This window comes from Ctenopharyngodon idella, chromosome 22 (assembly GCF_019924925.1).
Source record: "Ctenopharyngodon idella isolate HZGC_01 chromosome 22, HZGC01, whole genome shotgun sequence".
Classification (NCBI taxonomy): domain Eukaryota; kingdom Metazoa; phylum Chordata; class Actinopteri; order Cypriniformes; family Xenocyprididae; genus Ctenopharyngodon; species Ctenopharyngodon idella.
Genome location: NC_067241.1, coordinates 6,500,227 through 6,521,414, shown reverse-complemented (window position 1 = coordinate 6,521,414; position 21,188 = coordinate 6,500,227). Strand labels below are relative to the sequence as shown.

General features: G+C 39.1%; 1 protein-coding gene across 5 annotated transcripts in view; it reads left to right on the top strand.

Moving 5' to 3' along the window:
* Positions 1-21,188, top strand: part of rerea (arginine-glutamic acid dipeptide (RE) repeats a) — a 167,874-nt gene that overhangs the window by 38,600 nt on the left and 108,086 nt on the right. Inside the window, exon 2 of one of the 5 annotated variants that reach the window (XM_051880342.1) lies at positions 8,385-8,442. The exons of 2 other annotated variants lie outside the window; for them this stretch is intronic. The gene's annotated coding sequence lies outside the window, so the exon portion shown is untranslated. Of the gene's footprint in view, positions 1-8,384; positions 8,443-19,909; positions 20,488-21,188 lie in introns of those variants that run through there. 2 more of the 5 variants (XM_051880344.1, XM_051880339.1) reach the window with 2 other exon arrangements.

The window sequence follows — 21,188 nt, the reverse complement described above, 5'->3', positions numbered from 1 at the left end:
TCTCATCAACTAGAGAGAATAAGAGGAGGGAGGTACAAGGGCCAAAGCTGTAAAGTGAAAAGAGAGTGACAGATAGGGAGAAAGAACCGGCAGAGAAAGGGCGACTGAATGGGAGGAAGTATTTTTGGTGATGTTTTGTTAGAGCTCTTCCTGATCAGACAATCAGATTAAATCTTTGTGCCTTCATCAAGAAGATTAAGAGTGTCAGCACTGGTTCTTTATTTTATTTAATTAAATTAATTAAATTAAATTAAATTTTATTTTAATCAAGTTTACTGCTTGAATGCTGTAAAATAATAATAAAGCATACTATGAACTAAAAATGATAGTGAATGTCATGAATTTTACTTTACTTTGCTTTACCTCTGTCTGGGTGCACATCAGCAAACTACACTAAAATCCACATGCAAAAGTATTTTATTTTATTTTATTTTATTTTATTTTATTTTATTCCATTCCATTCCATTCCATTCCATTCCATTGCATTCGCCAGTTTGCTTGCACAACAGATAGCTACTCTTAGATCTGCTTCCAGAAGTGGTCTGTGGTGCACTTCATGTGACCTGGTACGGTTCTGAATTGGTAAGAAGTAGGAATGCGTGATATATCAGTAGTAGTACCATATCGGTTATCGGTTGAAATTATTTTATTTATTTATTGGTATTGTTTGATATTGGATATTTAATTATGTTACTTTACCCTTTTTTCACCTTTAGATTACATTTGCCGTCATCTAATGCTCACTAAAAGTTCACCTTTAAAACCCCTAATAATTTAATAACACTTTTAAATGTAAAACCAAATCTCAGAATGAATTTCTATTTTTCATACTGTACATTACAATGTTGTGATGCCCAAATTCACTTGTAGCATTCAAAATTATTGATGTCAGTTTTTAGTGTTTTATTTTTTATTTATTTAGATTTAATAGTATAGATTTTTAGTATCTTAACCATTTTCAGCTATCTGCTATAGCATTTAACAAATATTTATAGGCTTATTGGTATATCTTGCATACTGCTTGTCTCTGAATACATTTCCTGCAAAGAGCACCTAGTATTCTTTGCATTTCGCAATTGTGAAACCAACCTAAAATCCAGGTACTGCAGCTCATTTCCTTTTTGTCATCCTCCCATCTTTTCCTATTGCAATAAAACAACCTGCGTTATGATTATCAGAGCTTTGCTTTATCTGGCTTTTGCTCTAATCATTTACACATTGGACCACAGAAACGCTGGCTTTGGCATGAGTAACCCAAGTTGTGTTAAGTAAGCGTTATGTAGCCTAAATGTTATTTCCCAAGGCACTTTGAGTGTTAACCTACCGTGAAGTACTGTGATGACTCCAGAGCCTTACCCACACACATTCAAACGCACACCAACTGCTCAGCCAAGCAATCAGCGTGCGTACTGCTCAGCATTAATGGTGTTTGCTTGTGAGATTCGAGTGGACTACGGTCCCTCATAAAGTCACTTTGGGTAAAATTCAGCTCGGTCTTGTAGTATTTTAATGTTTACTGCAAATTCAGATGTGCTGTGATAGTTTGGTACTCAGATTCAGATCTACACGACCTGTAGTCTGTTTAGCACAGTGTTCGTTTGCATGCTGCTAACCCTATTTCCTTTTATGCAGCCAAGTCAATAGCTTGCATAAAAGAGTCTGGAGTGGTTTGCAGTCCGTACCGTCTCTGTGCGGATGATTGTGTTAGCGTGTCTCTTCCGGGCCTCGCTCTGTGATTGTGATAGAAAATAGCACGGTGAGGAAATGGAGCTGACCTTGGATCAGTCTCCTCTGTAGCCGGGGTGATGTATAGGCTCAGCACACAGGCTGGCAGTAAGTGAAAGCCATGTTTTTATTTTCCTGCAGAGGGCACCGTGTCAAGGCGCATAAGCGGGTTCATTTCTTCCCCCTCCGTCTCTGCTGCCGAGGAATGTTAAATGTCAGCCATCGGGCCAGTGTGGTAGAGCACTGATATTAGCCTGGATTGAATAAGCATCGGCCCGAGCGATGATTTGAATTTATTTGCAGCGCGAGGCACTGGTGTAGGAGAGGGTCAGGCTCTGTGGGCTGTGGAACTGTGTTTGAATGACTTGGAACAGTTCTTTCCTGTCTCGTCTTTTGTCTGTTTATTTTTAAGGCCAATTTGTAATTGTCAAATGGAAAATTGGCCACCATCTGTCGTCGTGGTATTAAATTAAATGAACAAGACTGTACACGATAAGTGCACTCTGTTCTGCTCAGCTTCTGTAATAGAAAGAGAATGATTTGAATTTGATGACATTTGCCATAAATATTAGTCATAAAGGCCTTCATCTAAGTGTCATTTAGCATAATAATAGGTCTTTTTTATTGCAGACAAAATTTGTTTTTTAGTGGTACTTGCTAAAGCATCTTGGTATTGCTCGTACTTAAGGGTATAGATTTCAACAAACCCCTAACCCTGAGTATTACAATTACACTACATCCCACACAGTTTGTACCATGATGCCTCTAATGTGATCCAGAATTTATCTACACACTACTTGACCTTTTAAGATCACTTCTGATTATAATGCATTGTTTTTACAGTCCTTTTTTAAAACAATCAATAAGTGAAGAGAATAAAAAACAAAACTGTTTGCATTCACACACATTGTTTCTGTTATGATCCAATTCAGTCTCACTTAAGTTTGGTTCTCACTATATTTTCCATTCACATTTATGGTAAAATATAGAGATGCACCGATCGATCGGCCAGGGATTGAAATCGGACGATTTCTTGCATAATCGGCCCGGATTGTTGACCGGCCGGTCAGTCTCGCGTCTTTCCAATTCCAAGCCGATGCGTTTTGTTACCAGCGGCACAGGCAAAAACGTCAGCTGTATGTTCTCGCTCTCTTCTCTCTGATGGTGAGAGAAGGTTCTCGCTCACTCCTCCATTCGCTCCGGTTAAATAGTGCTTGTATTGCGCATAATTTTATTAATTCCTGCAGGTTTCGTGCTCACATCAAAATCGCGCGGTCCACTGATCTATATTAGTGGTGCACACAAGCCGCTTTCAGTCTCAAACAGCTTGTGAATCACAAGTACCAAAATGAGTGGCTTACTGCACTTAAACGGTCAAATACATACAAAATTATGTCAAAATGCCCGTCTTGGTGAGTATTCAGTCAAACACAGTCAGTTTTGGAACATTAAATAGTTGAGAAAGCAAACGCATGTTGTGTAACAGTATATTAGGTCCCTGCATAAACTCTTAAAGTGACGGCAGTCTTAATATTCCTGCTGCTGTTCGTCATTTTAATCAAAGAGCAAAAGACATAGAAAATCACTTCCTGCTCTGGAACTGAATACGTTTTATAACTTTAACTGTAAGCATTAATCTGTATTTAATTTTTACAATGAAGACTATCCAGTGTTATTTTACATTTGATTACTTTAATTTCTGTAGTATTTCTTACCTGAATAAAAACATACTTAACCTGAAAAACTTAGGGTTTACTCACGCTAGGCACAGTTGCCTTGAACCGAGCCCTATTGTTCCTGTTCATCAATAAGGTGAGAACCAGACCTGTTATAAACCCAAATACACTTGTATTAATTACATTAAAAGTGTACTATTCAAGTAGTAATAAAGATGTTTGTGAAACCGGTGTTGCGATTTAACACCGGTAACACCGACTACCGTAGCAAGCCTATTCGGAGCGTAATGAATCAGCGTGTCGAATCATGATTCGGATCGCGTGTTAAACCGTCAAACTGCTGAATTCACGTGACTTTGGCGCTCCGAACTGCGGATTCGACACGCTGATTCATTATGCTCCGAAGCTTCCTGAAGCAGTGTTTTGAAATCGGCCTTCACTAAATAATTCGTTATTTAGTTTTTTTTTTGGCGCACCAAAAATATTCTCGTCGCTTTATAATATTAATATTGAACCACTGTACTCACATGAACTGATTTAATTATGTTTTTAGTACCTTTATGGATCTTGAGAGAGGAAATGTCATTGCTCCCTATGAAGGCCTCACGGGGCCATCGGATATCTCAATTTGTGTTCCGAAGATTAACGAAGGTCTTATGGGTCTGGAACGGCATGAGCGGAGTAATAAATGACAGAATTTTCATTTTTGGGTGAACTAACCCTTTAAGTATCAGAATATCATAGAGACTTGAGGGACTATTGAAAATGGGCCAGTAAGCAACTGCCCAGAACATCCTAGCAATATGCTAAAAACTCTCAGAACACCTTAGTAACCACATAACAACGCCCTGGAACCAAACACACCCTAACATCATGGTGTTGAGTTTTGCACTACTGCTTTTTAATAAGTCTCTTGCCAGTTCTGAGAGGGGAGAGTAGTTTTTGCTTTGTGAGAAGCTAGCATCTCAAACCTTTTAAATACCTTTTATTATTTGCATACGTTTTGTTTTTGAAGTATCATTGAGTATTGACATGCTCAGTTTCGCCTGTCATCAGTGCTTATTTGTGTTTTCGAGTGTTGGATTATCATCTCACAGCCTCGCAGCCACCAGCACTCAAAATTATGAATAATTTCCTGTCATCATCTAAGACAGAAGAACTAAGCGAACACGACACCTCTTTCTCCGAGAAAAAGAAGAAGAGGGAGGCTGGTGGATGGTGGTGTGTCATTGTGCGCTGATGGATGTGCAAGGCTCACTGCTCAGAGCGCTTACTTAATAGGGAGCGGTAGGCTTGTCTCTCTCAGCTGGGGAAGACGAGGAGCCATGCTTGGCTAAGCACAGAACAGGCAGTCTATTTCACAAAGGTTAGTGCTGCCCCATAATACAGGCTAATCAGCAGGTAATCTGTTTTCTTTCCGTTAGATTCTCCCAGGTCAACGGTGACTGAAGCGCACGTCTTAGTGCAGAGGATTGGAAATTCTTGTTTTCTAATGTAAGGTTATATGGCTGTTGTCTGGGTTACTTTTTACCCTTACCCTCAAGCATCGAAACGCTACATTTCTAATGGGCTGACAAGATGCTCTGCAACCTGTGGGCAAACTGGGACCACTGGCTGTGGTCTAAAAAAGCCGCCAGCAGCTTTTGTCCGAGAGCATTAGCATTAAATCACACTGATCTAGTTAAAGCAGGAACATTTAAACCTATAATCCCAGCCACCAGCCTGGAAAAAAGAAGCTAAGCTTTTTTTAAAGTACAATCTAGATTGCATTTTTGAATAATGTACATTTTCTGGCGGCTGCTGGGTTGAAATAAGAGGTAGCACAGACAGTACTGCAGCACTGCTAAGTGCTTGAAAATGTCGCTAAAGCAGTGTTACGGGAATGAATGGATGGCTGATATAATGGTGTTTGACATGAGAGCCTTAGTCATGAGAGCTGTCAGTAGAGTTTGAAATCAACCAGAGAAGCAGGGGCCGCGGCAGGCGGGGAGGTGAAGAATTTCTAAAGCTGATTCTGAAGAGGAAGTAAAAGAGACAGTTTAGAGAGAAAAAGGGAGATGAGTTGCATAATGAGATTGAAGCTGATTTAAAAAAAAGGTCAGTTGTTTTCAGCCATTTGTAGTCATTCACAGACTCTCTGCACTTAGTGAACTGAGCTGTTGAGGTTTAATTCATCAAAGTGTTTTCAGGCATTTCTACTGAATATTTAATTTTGTACTTCCCCTGTAAATGAAAATTCTGTCATCATTTACTCACCCTTATGACGTCCCAAACCTGTATATGCTTTCATTCTGAACACAAATGGAGAAATTTTATAGACTGCAATTATAAAAAACAAGAGACTGGAGCTTTAAAGCTTCAGAAGAACAATAAAAGTGCCCCATATGACTTGTACGCTGCATTCCAAGTCTTTTAAAGTCATTTAGCTTTGTGTGAGAAACAGACCAGTTGTTATTCATTGAAAATATTGATGTCCATCGCAGCTCTTCTTGGCGTGTCCATGATGCAGTGTCTGATTCGGAAATGAATCGTTCAAGTTCACAAAACTCATCCGAATGATCATGAATCATTCAACAGCTTTCTAGAGTGGAGGATTATCAGTAAATAATGACTTAATTTCAGTTATTTCCTCACAAAGCTATTGTATGGCATCAGACTTTGAATATAGCGTAAACGTTGTATGGACATACGACTTATGAAACTTTAATGTTGGCTTTATGTCCTTTTTTGAAGTCTCTATTGATTGTAATTGCACTGAAGAGAGTCATACGGTTTTGAAAGGGTGAACTTTTCCTTTAATAAATCTCCTTGGTCTCATTGGACCTCATGATGAAATACAATCCATAGAATTTTGGTATAAATCAATTGTAAAACCATCTTTGGCTAAAGTGTTGCATTTAATTCATATGTCATTGTACTCAAGAATGATTTTACACTGAATATTCTGCATTCAAATACATCACATCAGAGAGGGTAAATGTGATGCGAATGTTGTTTCACATTGAGTCGATCATATATATATTTTTTTTCTGCTCCTTCCATGAAAATCCTGTGGCTGAACAAAAACAAACCAGCTAATCAGTGATGAAATATTCATTATAAAAAGATGACCCACTCAAATCAAGGCTGAAGTGTCCTTTCTACCTCAGTCTCTCACTCTCAGTCAGGTTATTTTCCATTTTCTGTGTGCATGGCTGTGTTCGACGGCCATGTTGCTGTGGATCAATATCAAGTGATGGCTGGAGGAAGACAGAGGCTGTGTTCAGAATGGAATACAAGCTCACTACTTAATGAATACTGCACAGTATAACCTATACTGCTGTTTTTTTTTTTTACAAATAGTAAGTTAAACAGTAGGCATTACTCCATTATTTTAGACATTAAATAGTAGTATGCTATGTTGTCGTCATATGACATGACTATGTTCAGTAAAAATGTCTTAACATTTGGTAATTAGTTTTGGTTTATCTATTGCTTTGAAAGTATGATGACCCAAATGAAATAGTGAAGTCAAGAGCAGGCATTATGGGATATAGTTTTCCACACAATATGCTTTGCTGTACACTGTTCTTTTTGGCAAAAGTAGGTCATCTGGATATTCTATGCATACTGAAAATGTGCATACTGTGCACATTATACATACTACATACTTCAGCTATAGTATGGTGGTGTTATGAACATAGCCACAGTTAGTGCTTAAAAGGGGTCTGTTCATCCAAAAATTAAAATTGTCATTTTTATACACTCTCATGTTATTCCAAACATTCTTTATTATGTGGAACACAAAAGAAGATATTTTGAAGAATGAATTTTGGACTCTATTTTGTATAGATGGAAAAAAAAACTGTTCCACGGAAGAAAGTAAGTCAGTAATACAGGTTAGAGAAGAGAGAGAAAAGAGAGAGAAACACACACATGGACAGACGTGAGCATGCAGCTGTTTATGAGGAAAAAAGCCCAATGTTTTAATACAGTGATCTAATCCTGTGAGTTAATAACCTTTATCTGTAGTAATTGCAGCCGGCTAAATGCTCTAATTCTGTGGAACAGATGTCCCAGAGGCTCAGAGACTGTTCACCAGACCAACGGCCATGTCACGGGCGTGTGTTGGGGAAACAGCGCTTTATTTTTTTTTTTAACTGTATTAAATCAAAGCAGACCATATGCTCGGACACACACAACAAATCCAAAGCATACGCAACCGGCAAATGTTGTTTTCCTCCCACTTTTGGTCAAGGGCTTGCTAAATATTACCTTAGCAAAATACACACACACACACACACACACACACACACACACACACACAGATAAAGGGAACACTGTCTCTCCTGTGTGAAATGTTTGGGATTAGAAGTAAGTGTGTTTCAGTCCTCATAAATCAGCCCTTCCAGCTGCTTTCTGTTTTCTCTCTGAAAGGCTTGCGAGTGCTCGGATGCTCCACTGAGCAACAATGCTGAATGTAAAATGTCAATGTTTTTGAACAGGTGCTGTGAGGCAAGGTCCTGATGTTTTTATTTCCACAGCACTGGCTGGGAGGGAGAGCTGCTTAAGGAGCAGGATGGGAGTTAAAGGCGCGTGGAGGAGGGATAGAAATCGGTGTGTGTGTGTGTGTGTGTTTTTAAGGTGGCAGAGGGGGGAGGCAAATCGAGTCTCTAAAGGGAGTTCATGTTTGGATTCATTTCTAAAGCGCAATTCAAGTGGCTGTGAAAGCGGCCGTTGCTTAACTTGCATGCTGTTCTTTTCTTCCATTTCCTCCCCTCATTGTTTATGACAGCAGTAGACATTTTTAAATAAATCATCAGCGTTAATTCCAGGTGACGCATTAATCTTCAGTTTGTTTCCTCGTGTGCATAAAGCCCCGATGGCTGGATGCTGTTTCTTCATTTAATGCCTGTTTTTATTCACTTGCTCACTCATGCATTCATGATTTATTTCCTTCCTTTCTTTTCTTTTGTCTATTTTTTGCTTCCCTGCTTCCCCCAGAGTGTGGTACTGTGAATGCCTGTAAAGAGGGCTGCAGGTCCTTGGAGACGCAGTCGAGGTTAGTCAGCATTACAGCTGTAAATCCAGCTGTTTCTTTTCTAACAACATCTTGTTTTCCACCTCCAATGCTAACTGCACACCTATATGATGCTTCCCAGTACTTCCCTTTGTTTGGCTCAATTACCACATACGATCTGCTCATCATGCTATAAAGCAGTGTTTCCCAACCGCTGTTTTTCTTGAGCCCCATCAGGGCTCAATCACCTCTTCATTGACACCAAGCCAAAAACATGTCCCTTTTAATCATATTATACTGTTTTTTTTTTTTTTTTTTTCATATCATATTGTACTAGATATCATTTAGCATAAATATTACGGTTTTGCTTTCTTCAAGTACACTAAATTACAAGATTAATTTAATTACTTTAATCTTTTGACAACCCTAAACTGTTTATTTTAAAGTTATACATTTCCTCCTCTGCTTTTTTACTGCACAGTGGTCGAATAGTGTGTGTGTGTGTGTGTGTGTGTGTGTGTGTGTGTGTGTGTGTGTATGCGCATTTGAATCAGACATTGAGCCAAATGCTGTTTTATCGGTTAAAGCAAAATCTTTGAACCTGTGCCCACTGTGGTAGCTCTGGTTGGGAATCACTGCTTTAAACCTCATCATGCTAACAGTGACTTATGTGTGTCCTTGTAATAATGTTTGATTGACCTCACCCTGTTTAGCATGACAAACACAACCGTACCACTGCTGTCCGTTCTCAATGCCACCCACATTGCATGCCGACCCAGTATGTGTGATGCATGTGATTGTTTTGATGTGACCCCTCCTGTTAGCTAGTTGAAAATGTGACAGGCTGCATCAGAGGATGCAAATGACGGTAATAAATCCAGCAATGATATTAAGGCAGTGCCTCTTAAAGCACCAGAGTGGCTTACTTAATGAGTTTGATAATTGGCTTTCTGCTGGCTACGTCTTCTTTTTTTCGTTACACCTCCCTCTCTTTCTCTCTATTTCTCCTCTTTAGCTTTTACTGTCCTTCATTGTAGGGATGGGCAACTGAATGCTTCAAATACTCAGTTGAATTATGAATTAAAGTACCCTAGCTTTCAAAATGACTAAAATTCACCTCCCTTTTTAAAGGGACACTATGTAACTTTTTTTTTTTTTTTTTTTTTTTTTTTTTTCAAAAAATGAGTCAATACATCATCAATCCTTCCTCCAAACCATGTTTTTGTCTTACTCTGATTCACAATGGTAAGCCTATTATAAGTGTTTATATTTTTAGACCGGGCGGGATAGTTTTCACAGGAAATTGCGTACATGCGCTACTACCCTGTGCGTGTCTCATCATATCTGTAAATAGAGAAAAGTTGCTAGTCAGACTCGAGGCAAACCCAGCATTGTGATGTTCATCACAGCTCCAAATAATATCTATTACGTCTATAAAAATGTATTTTGAATTTGATGTGAGTAAATTAAAACAATGGCCAGTAACATGCATTCTGTATGCCCATCTGAGTGTGGTATAACCATACTTATTAGCAAATAATCAGAGTAATGAAAATTGCATGTAAACTGGAGTGAAGAGTTCTGCTCTTGTCATGTAAACGTCTTACTGCGATTAAGACCTTACTTTGATTGTGTGAAATAATCGCATTATTGGTGCACATGTAAACGTGGTCATTGTCAAAATTACTGACTTTGGTACCAAGACCAATTTCAAAAATGTTATGATACCAGCATTTCCCTCTAGCATTTTGAGCGCTGTTGAGCGGATTCTTGAACACCTCTGATTGGCCGTTGTTCACGCACTCATCAGATATTTATTTCTGTGATTGGCTACAATGATCAACGCTTCAAAAACATGTTGTAAATAGACATCTTTGATGCTCTTCACCTAGCACTTACACAGATACACACGGGAACGTTTGAAAGCGGGAACGTTCGAAAGCAGGCGTCTATCAGCATCTATCCACGGAGAGCAAATTGCCCGCCCACTTATTGCGCACGCAGACGCCTGGGAAAATTCATTTTGAGACTGTATGTCTCCTGCTAACCGGCTAACTCACGTTTCTGTAGTTCTGCTATTCAGATGTGGGTCCAATATTGTCTAAAAATGTGTTGATTAATGCAGCTTGTCTTATTACTTGGAGTAATGATCATGGATGGAGCACGACTTTTGTTTACAAAGTGTAATTCATTATCAGCTATTCACGTTCGTGCTCGGCTAACGTGGGAGTGTACAACATAGTTGTGGGCTCGGTTACATAACTGTGAAACAAACTGTTTTTTCCTCTGCGTTTTTATTATTACAGTAGAGTGGAGTATTGTGATAGGATGTTAAGATGCTAGTCTGCGCTAAGTAGTTGAAGTATTCTCTCTGTAAACAGTAAACACTCATTGTAATGTCAAACAATGATATAGCCATTTTTCTTTGTTAATAATTATGACGAAAAAGTCTGTGTACACATCTGGCCTAAATATTTATCTTATGTTAGAGGTTTTCAGCTTCACTTGGCATTCTGATACAGTTCCCACAGGTGCACTGACATAAAGTATAACAGTGACGCTGCTATCACGTCTTACAAATAAATAACTAAGGTGACACTTACCATAGAGAAACGTCCTACTCTAGTCATGATTGTGAATCAGTTTCTGGTTGATCGACTACTTCAGATGTTTCATCGTCGGACTCGGGCTCGAATTGATATGGTAAAATCGATGCTATTCTGTCCATACATTGTCTTGCGAACTGATAGCTGTCATTCAGTTATGGCAATGGGCGCGCGGTGTGCGCAGTAGACCAATAACAAAGGATTGGGCCATCTGACCAATCAGAGCAGTGTAGGCTCCCGAAAAGGAGGGGTTTAGAGAGATTGATTCTTTGAACTGCTTCAAACGAGTCGTTTACCAATCTTTGGTGAACTGAGGTGAAATTAAATGTATATTATGAGAAAACAAAAGTGTTTTTTGACCTTGCATGCATGTAAACCTGTTGTAGGAGACTCCCAAAACAATATTAGGAACCTTAAAAAAGGCATAATAGGGGCACTGTAATGGGTGTAGCTACAGTAACATCTTCAGCTTGTCAGCTTGAAATCCTTTCCATCTACATTGGTTATATCTCTTAAGCCTAGTATTGAATGTTTTATGAGCAGTAGGATAATCTTTCTCTTTTTTTAGATATGAGAAAGAACTATATTCATCCACACAGTCACGCAGCTCTGAAGCACAACCAAATCAATGTTCTTCCACAAAATGCATGCAGTTTCGTTAATTAACCGCTAGTGGGCCAAAAGTTCCATATTGTACCTTTGTGGCAGTTCCATTAGCAAAATTTTGTTCAAGTTTTGTGGGCAAAAAAGGTCCATTGTTTGTCAATTTTAGTGTAGCTACGTATGAAGCACCATTTACACAGAAGTCATGTTCAAACCAAGCGGCTTTCTGTTGGTCAGTGTGGTAAATCCACATGACTGACTTGAACATAACGCAAAAATCTGTGTGGGGAATTCTTTCACTCCCACACGAAATTCACAGTTGCGTAGAATCCTATTGACATTACTGTATTTCACCACAAAAATTTGAACAATGGTAAATTCAAAGGGATAGTTCACCTAAAAATGAATGCTGTCATCATTCACTCACCCTCCTCTCATTGCAAACCTGTACTTTTCTCTGCAGAACACAAAGTTTTTTTTTTTGTTCATACAAAGAAAGTCAGTAGCCTCCAATGCTGTTTTGGACTTTATTTATATGGACAAACACAGTTGAAATGTTCTTAAAAGTATTCTTTTGTGTCCACAGAAAAAAGTCATACAGGTTTGTAACAAATAAATAATGACAATTTTAATTTGAGAGTAAACTATCCCTTTAACTGTCTTATTTTGAAATTAATTTAAGACAGCTTCTCCGTGTCTTCTCTAACATCTGTGCTGAAGAAGGCCCCATTGCATGTCATTTCCCAACCGATAGATGCAGATATGTGAGAAATCTGTTGTGACACAAAGACAGGCTACGGAGACAACTGTCATGATGTCTTTGCTTGAGATTTTCACAATCGTTCACGAGCCCACACACACAACTGCCCTAAATGCATGCTGACTTCAGCGTTGAGAACATTGCTGGAAAGATGTCAGCATTCAGGATGATTCAGTGCCCCAGCGGAGTGACTCTGACACCGTTTCACTCAGCTAGGCTTGTGTAGCTGGTATTGTGGGGTTTGTTTTTCACCATCTGGAAGAATGTACCTGATGTAAAGGGAGAACAATGCTCCCTCTGTACTTCCTGTGAGCGTTTTGGAGCACTACATCTAAGATGAACCCATTTTGTTATCATTCCTTGTCATTCTCCTGTGACGAGCGCTACGAGGGCGCGTGGAGGGTGCAAACCTGACAGGGAGATCTTAGGACGGGGCGAGAGAAGTGCGAAAATCACACCTTTCCAATTGAGTATGATCTCATCTGCATTTGAATGGTTTTCCAGCTGGTAAGCACAGCCTAGGGCATGATGACTGCTGAAACAACAGTGTGAGATACTGCTGAGAGCATTTACTGTGTGACGATAGCCTTAATGCTTTGCTTTAAGCTCTTCAGCTTTAAGATGTTTATACAGCGGAGGAATATGTTCGTTTTTTTTTCGCCTTTCCTCTCCTTTTTTGACTTTCAAACAAATATTTACAAACTTACAGACCGTTTACACTGCTAATTACTTCGCAATCTATTGAAAATTTCCATCCGCTGTACATTATGTGGCAGCTCACAATATGTAAGAGTTATATGTGGTTTATTAGTCACCCAAACCATCTTGTTCTGTTTTGGGTATGGCTGATGGTAGCGACTTGGCTCTGGTGTCTGGAGTGAGAAGTAAACAATGAATCACCAACAGCAGTTTCAGAATTCCCCACTGCTTTAAAAGTCATCAAACTCCACGCTCAAGCACGACATGAATGCACTTTACTACTTTTATAACCTCAGTGAGATTTTTGTGTTTGTTTTTTTTTTTTTTTTTCTTTTCTTTTTTTTTTCCTGAGACAGGAACTGTGGTGCGATTCCTCATACTGTCCATTGGGTGGCAGAGTGAAAGACTCCAGTCGTGTAAACGTGCCTTCTCACATGGCAGACACTAGCGGCTTGAGCTAATGGATCTGGACAGAGGAGCTTAAAGCAACATCCTCCATTCACTTCCTTTTTGTTTTACCCTTTAGAGTCAGTGGCATCCTAGGAAGGGTGCCAAGTGTGAATTTGAAAGGTTTTTTTATTTAAATATTTAAATTAATTTTTATAAATGTATTTATATAAATTAATTAATATTAAATGGATGAATTCAGAACATTTTGTAAAGTTGTAAGATTTTTTTAACAATTTTATTTATTTGTATATTGTTTATATTTTTATTTATATTTAATTGGATAAACATTTTATTTGTAATTAATCAGATTATTTTATTTTTTTGCCTTTTTATTTTTGTTTACATTTTTATTTTTATATATAATTTATATTTTTATTTATTTATATTCAAATGGATAAATCAGGACTTTTAACTTCTGGTAACATTGTATTTTTTTTAACCTTTTTATTTAATTATGTTCTATTAAGTAGTATAAATAAAGTAGTGTAACTTTTTTAATATTTATATTTGTTTATATTTTATATATTTAATTATTTATATTTAATTGGATAAAAACAGGTCTTTTACTTCTCATGCCAGCTTTTAAATATTTTAATAAGCTTTTTTTTTGTTAGCTTAGACAAATACATGCCAGCTCTTGCCCTGAGACAGCCCTAGCAAGTGCTCTTAATATATGTACAATCAGGGGGTGAGTGAAGTAGCACCTGGGGAGACTTGAGAGTGTGTGTGTGTGTGTGTGTGTGTTTATACCTCTGTCTTGAGCAAGAGAGTTAGAGAGAGCGTCGAAGGGAGGGGTTGCTGCCCTGATGGACTATTTACCACCGGCAAACAAAGAGAAAATTCAAGGCGTCCACACGGGAGCTTCACAGCTATTTAAAAATCGGCAAATGCTCGTGCATGAATCCGGCCAAACTCTTGTTTATTTTCAGAAGTAACCACTCATTTAGATCTGAGTACGAGTTTACGCATGAAGCTGAAAACTAGTCAGCCTGTCAGGGCGGTTTGCCACTCGTCTCTCAGCGAGCTCTGCGCTGTGTAATTACGTGAGAAGAAAGACACATAGACCTCCCCTTCACATTCCCTGATCTAATTTGTTTGCCGGGTGACAGCAACACATCTGGAATTCTGGATGCTTATGTTGCTTTTTCTTAATGTGATGGTTTTTGAATCTAGCTGTCCCTTGAAAGATGGATTTTTATGAGTTTGTGTAGCTTGGCAATACGATAAATAACCTTGCCGAAGTGTCGCAGGGTTTGAGGTTTCGTGAGTCTGCCAAATATGAATGAATGGCAAAGTAAACAATATAACTATGCAGGGCTTGCCACAATGAAATTGAGCGTTTCTGCCTCAGATCAAAAGACTTTTGCTTTCTTCTTGTGCTGTTTATAATGTTAAATAATGGGTTGGAAGACAGTTATCTCTTTAACTACTGTTTAAAAGCAGAGGCTTGTAATGTTTTAGTATCTTGTGCTTGTCATAAAGCACAGATTACTCTGGAATCCCTTGATGAGATGATATAAGAAAATGTTTATGTGGCGTACTTTAAACTTATCCAAACCTCAGTCCAACGATCCAACCCATTACATTTCCTTTTGAGTCATTTTGAGTTCAATAGGATGAAGCAGTACATAATGTAAAATGCATTTTTTTATTTTTATTTTTTTATACAGTCAAAGAGAGTTTGGTTACATTCATTGTGTGATTTCTGTTTGTTTTCACCCCACAAGTCTGTCCCTCAAGTCTCAAAACTTGTAAAATAGCCTTATCCTGAAAGTGGCAGAATGCTAAAATGGCAGCCGGCAAATTGAAGTCAAGGTATTTTTGTCTGCTAGTAGAGAGAGGCTGTCAGCTGATGGAGTGTGTGTGTGTGTGTGTCTGAAGGAAAAGTAAATGGGGGTGGAAGTGGCTGGTGTCTGTTGAAGGGAAGCACGAGTGTTTGTTCCCGATGGCAGGCATCAGAGTGTGAATATGACCTCTGGTGGAAAAAAAGTTGGCGAGAAAAAGAAAAGGCAACGGCTGCTGAGATCAACCTCTACTTTCAGGCACTCTGGACTACTGTTATTTTGTATCACTTTGAAATGGGCTGTTTCAGGCGGTGTCGTTTCCTCAAAGACACAGGGAAGAACGTGTATTTTATAAGTAGTGGAATAAATCCTGTCTATCTCTGAAATGGTGTGAAAGATTATGTTTAATTTCTTCATGCTGTTTTTACTGCTCGATAACTCGCCGAACCTTATACCAGGGAACGTTTGCTTTGAATGTTTTTCTTTTTTCTGTCTCCCTTCCGCTTGTCTGCTGATCCCTGGTGAATGCATTAAATGAAGTTACTAGATATGAGTGCTTAAGGGGCCAGGGCCTCCCAGGCTTGCCAAGGCGCTCAGAAGCTTGGCTCACTCAACCATGTCATCTTTTCTTTCTCGTCGTTTTTATTTTTTTTTTTTTTTTTTTTCCCAGCTACTGGCTGACTTATTAGTATGGCAGGGCATTTTAAGTCTTCAAATACCTTCATTGATAGACAATCAGGCAAGAGAAAGCATAATAAATCATTCATGTACATCTAATTCTTTTGTTCAAATTTATCAAATCAGTAAGGAGGAATTTTTATTGCTTACAATAAAGCTCTTTTATATCTTTCTCTCCTTTTAATTGTCACGTATGACATGTTAGCATATTATCAAGTTACTCATTCCTAAAGGAATATTCCAGGTTCAATACAAGTTAAGCTCAATTGACAGCATTCTGTGAAAAATTGTATTTTCTGAGCTTTAAAGGGTTTGTTCACCAAAAAATGAAATTTGTCATTAATTACTCACCCTCATGTCGTTCCAAACCCGTAAGACATTCATTCATCTTCAGAACACAAACCAAGATATTTTTGATGAAATCCAAGTGTTTTTTTTTTTTTTTTTTTTTTTTTTTATAAATATGTAGAAAGCAACAAAATTACCACATTCAAGGTCCAGAAAGGTAGTAAAGACATCGTTAAAATAGTCAATGTGACTACAGTGGTTTAACCTTAATGTTATGAAGCGACAAGAATACTTTTTGTGCGCAAAAACAAAACAAAAATAACTTTATTCAACAATTTCCTCTCTACCCTGTCATTCTTCTATGCAGTTTATGTTGACACATTGCAGAGCTACAAGAGCCAGGTTCTACATTGGAATGGTGAGTCCATTATTGGCCGGCTCCTGCGTCAGCATCACACGCATGCGTCGTGGTGCTCACGTGAACCGCGTCGGCCAACATTGAGCCAGCGTTCGGATGTGTAAACGGAAGCGATGCACTACGTCAACTGCGTAGGAGGCTGACAGTGTAGAGAAGAAATTATTGAATAAAGTCGTTATTTGTGTTTTGTTTTTGCGCATAAAAAAGTATTCTCGTCGCTTCAACATTAAAAAGTTGAACCACTGTAGCCACGTTGACTATTTTAACAACGTCTTTACTACTTCTCTGGACCTTGAATATGGTAATTTCATTGCTTTCTATGGGAGATAAAAAAAAAAAAAAAAAACTCACAGATTTCATCGAAAATATCTTAATTTGTGTTCCGAAGATGAACGAAGGTCTTCCGGGTTTGGAACGACAGAGGGGGAGAGTAATTAATGACAGAAATTTCATTTTTGGGGGTGAACTAACCCTTTAATCTGTTCCCAATACTTTAATGGTTTCCACACTAAAATCATGTTAACGCAAATATAGTTTACATCTTGTAGCAATACTATTGAAACAGTGAGTATTCTAGCATTTACAGATTGGCCCCATTCACTTCTGATGTATGTGCCTCACTGTAACCTTTTTTTAAACAAAAAAGTACAAGTCAAAGTTTAACTTTTGTGGTTATCAGCATCACACCGCAAATGCTGTAGATTGAGCTTGAGACCTGTAATATTCCTTTAATTCTTGTCATTTCAAGCTAAAACCTTCAATAATACAGTGGTTTGAAGGGGTCAGGGTACAGTAGCTGAGGCATTGTGATGGGTATTGAATGCAGAGAAGAACTGAATAGACATAGTCAGCTTCCCAGATACATGCTTAGGCCTGTAGAATGCAGAATGCTTTGCTTGTAACTGCACCGGTTGTCTCCTTTCATTATCGGTTAATGGTGCCCAACTTGACAGGGCCATGTGATAAACAGAGGAGCTGTGAAATCCTGGAGGTGGAGTTCTCGTCTGCCTGATAATGGGATCTCATCTGCTGTTGCGAATGCCTGCGGAACAGCCATCTGAGTGCATGAAATGCAAAGCATTCACAATTTTGGTTCCCTTTTCAGTCTTGAACGGCTTACATTCCTTCCGAACGCCCGGCTTGTTTTTTCGCGCTGCTCGATAAATCTGTCAGAATGCTGAGCAGTTTACTGCATGCATTAGTTGAAAATTTATTAGAGCCATCAGGGTGGATTTGATTGTTACCGAGTGCATTTTGTGAAATATCAGTCGAATGCGTATGCATATTTGCTTTACCATGCCGATCGTGAACGTCAGTCACCCAGATGAAATGTTTGTTTGCACATAATATAACGATGATTTAATATTCCTCAAATGAACAAGATCTATACATTGTTCAGGCATTCCCCACACGGCTCGCGAACATACACCTTCCTTCGTGATTCATTTCTGAGAACTAATTAACTGTGAGCCACCATGTCAAATGCATTGTTGTGTATTTTTCTCATGAGCCAGTAGCTAATCTCCCATTGGCTGATAGCAATGATTGGTATCTCTTTGAAAACTGCATTCTCTAAATATCTTCCCTGTGCACAGCGAGGATCTCGCATAAGCAAGTGACTCAGGTTTCCTGTTGGGCACATTGTAAGTGCTATCAGGGCGGCTCGGGGAGATAAATATGGATGCACTTGAGTAAATGTAATAAATACGCCTGAATGTGAAGCTCAAACGCTTTCCAAGAGGGGAGGAGGTAGCCTGCTGGGGTGTGAGTGAGTGAGTGAGTGTGTGTGTGTGTGTATGTATGTGTGCAAGTGTGTACGTGTGGGTGCATGGCAGAGCTAAGGATTGTCAGGAGAAACAGAAGTCACACTGTCTCTGGCTCCCCTGGAGCCGGAAAGCGTTTGCCAGCACTGGGATCACTAGGGACACCTCCTCCTTTTGAAAACCTGACAGGCTACATGGTTTGCAGCACAATAAAGGGCCCGCAGTACACCAAACTCACTTCCTATTGATCTTAGCTGCCTCTGCAAATATAATGTTGGTGAAGAGAAAATTATTCTCATTGTTTTTTTTAGATTTTGAGATATTCTACAACATAAATGAGGTCAATGATGTGACGCTCATTTATTTTGCCTACTGAGTTTAAATATACATAAACATTGTGATTCATACAAAGAAATACTGCTATTATGAACATGTTTTCAATTTCTGAAATACAAGTCATTTTATTCACTTGTTTTGTGGAGGCCTAAAGTGAAACATGTCTTGTTGGTGTAACTGTTCAGATTTGAGAGAGAGAGGGGGGAAAAAAGTAGGTTAAGTGGGTGAAAAAATATGCAGGAAGTTATTTTTCTGTCCTGTGACAAGAAAACGTAGTGGACAGCTTTAGACCCTCTTGACTGAGGTCATTTGTATGGGTTTATATTATATTTTACATTTATTTTATAAATATTTATTTTATTTATACAAGGTTACTAATTTTTAATATCACATTTACATTTTTAATAAAGCATTTTGTTAAAAAAAAAAACTTGGTTTCAAACAAGAATACAAAGATTAACATCCTTTCTCCCTTTTTTTAGTCTCTGGAATCCTTATAACAATTCTGCTACAACAAATGTTAAATGATCAAATTACTTGGATTCTGCATGGAAACAAAATCAGCAACAAAGAATGCACATTTCTTTTTAAATGCACAATTGTGAATACATGCTGTTTTCTACGTTGGGCGGGGGGAAACGGAGTAATTAATTCATTATGTGAATATGCAAATGAGAATGAGAGCACCAACGCACAATGTATGTGTAATTTTCACTGGTTGTTTTGTTCTCAGTCCCAATCATTTGGCAGCGAAGCACGGCAATAAAAACTAGGCGTTCATTATTGGACACTGAAAATCAATAGCCGGAATCTGTGGCTTATTTGAACGGTAGGACTGGCGTGTATTTTCTATGATTATCTATTTGTTATTATCAGTGCTCCAGGAGGTGGTGTCGTCAGCATGGACATTAATATTCCTTACAGCAGCCGTATGAATCTGGATTCAACGTCTTGCTTACCGATGCAGTTTCTTTACCGACCATATCCCCACGGTTTACGATCAATCACGACTCCCGTCCGATCATTTGTTGCCGCTAATCATTAGAATCCAGTCCGTGTTTTTGTTTTGCTCGCTTTTTAGAAGTGGTGTGTATGTGTATGTGTGTGGTGGAGGGGAGGGGGGTAATTCTCCTTCACTAGTGTCTGGATAAAGAAAGACTAGGTCAGCCATGTGGATGCGTCTGTTGAACAGCTGAAGAGGAGGAGGAGGGGGTTCTACAGAAAGAGAGTGAGATAGAAAGAGCGAACGTGCTGTGTGTGCATATGAAAGAAAGCGCGAGGAGAGAGCGAGGGAGCGCGTGAGTGTGAGCGCGCGCGTGTGTGAAAAAGGAAGCGGAGTCTGTAAACGCCGAACTCACTGATTTCCTACCCTCCACAAACTCAAGCTTTCGGAGTTATTACACAGCGAAAAGGAGGAGGGGGAACCGCATACGTTCAGAAAACGAGTCCCCGGGCGGTCCGAATGCGAATAAATTAGTAAAGCGAGGTCGTCTTTTGTTGAGGCATTTGCCCCTTTTCTCCTCTGTATGGACAGCGGCTCTCTCAGGATAAAGTGTCTGCGTGATAGTGCTCAGCCCTCGGCTTCTTGGATTTTGGCCCAGGCCGAGAAGTTCGGCAGGGTCATTTTCAACGAACAGACGTGGAATTGTGTTTGAAGTTGTTTGCAGCAGCCCGATAGGAACTTAGATCATCATACTGGCGGGTGAGTAATGCCTTGGCGACATTGGCTGTGTACAAAAAGAAAGAAGACAGAGGGAGTTTAGAGGTCTTGAGTGGGTGGGAAGGTAAATGGGGGGATAGAGATGGAATGTTGGCAATTGCTACAGGCTCAGAAGTTGAAAGCAGCAGCCTGTTTTTTTTTTTATTGCATGTTTCACTTTTGCTCTCGCTGTTGAAAGAGACAAGTAGTGTGTAATCTTTTTAGGATGTTTTATGACTTTCTACTAAGTAGTCTATCAAGTTTCAGCCTTCTAAGTTGCCTCTTCTGTGTAGTTCTTCTGTTTGTTTCCATTTTATTAAGTGAGGAGCTCAAGCATTAAGTGAATTATTAATGCTCTGGTAGCAGCATAAATGGTGCATTTAGAGTTGGAGAGGTGCTGAGGATCTTCAATACATTAAGCATGCTGTTTATCTCTGTGTTTAGTATTATCAAACAGCATCACAACAGTGCATTTTCTATGACCCCAACCCTGTGCTTTCCTTCACATGTTGGAAGGGACCTTTTGTTTACTGAAAACCCTGGGAGCAGGGGAGGAGAGCTTTTGGTAGACCTGCCTGACCAGTTGGAGTCTGCTATGGGACAGCCAAGTCTGCCTAACTTCCCTTTGTTAAATTGAAACTCATGAACCGTGGCCCGTCATGGGAACAAATATGGCTCGTAGTAATGTGTTGGTGGTAAAGAGG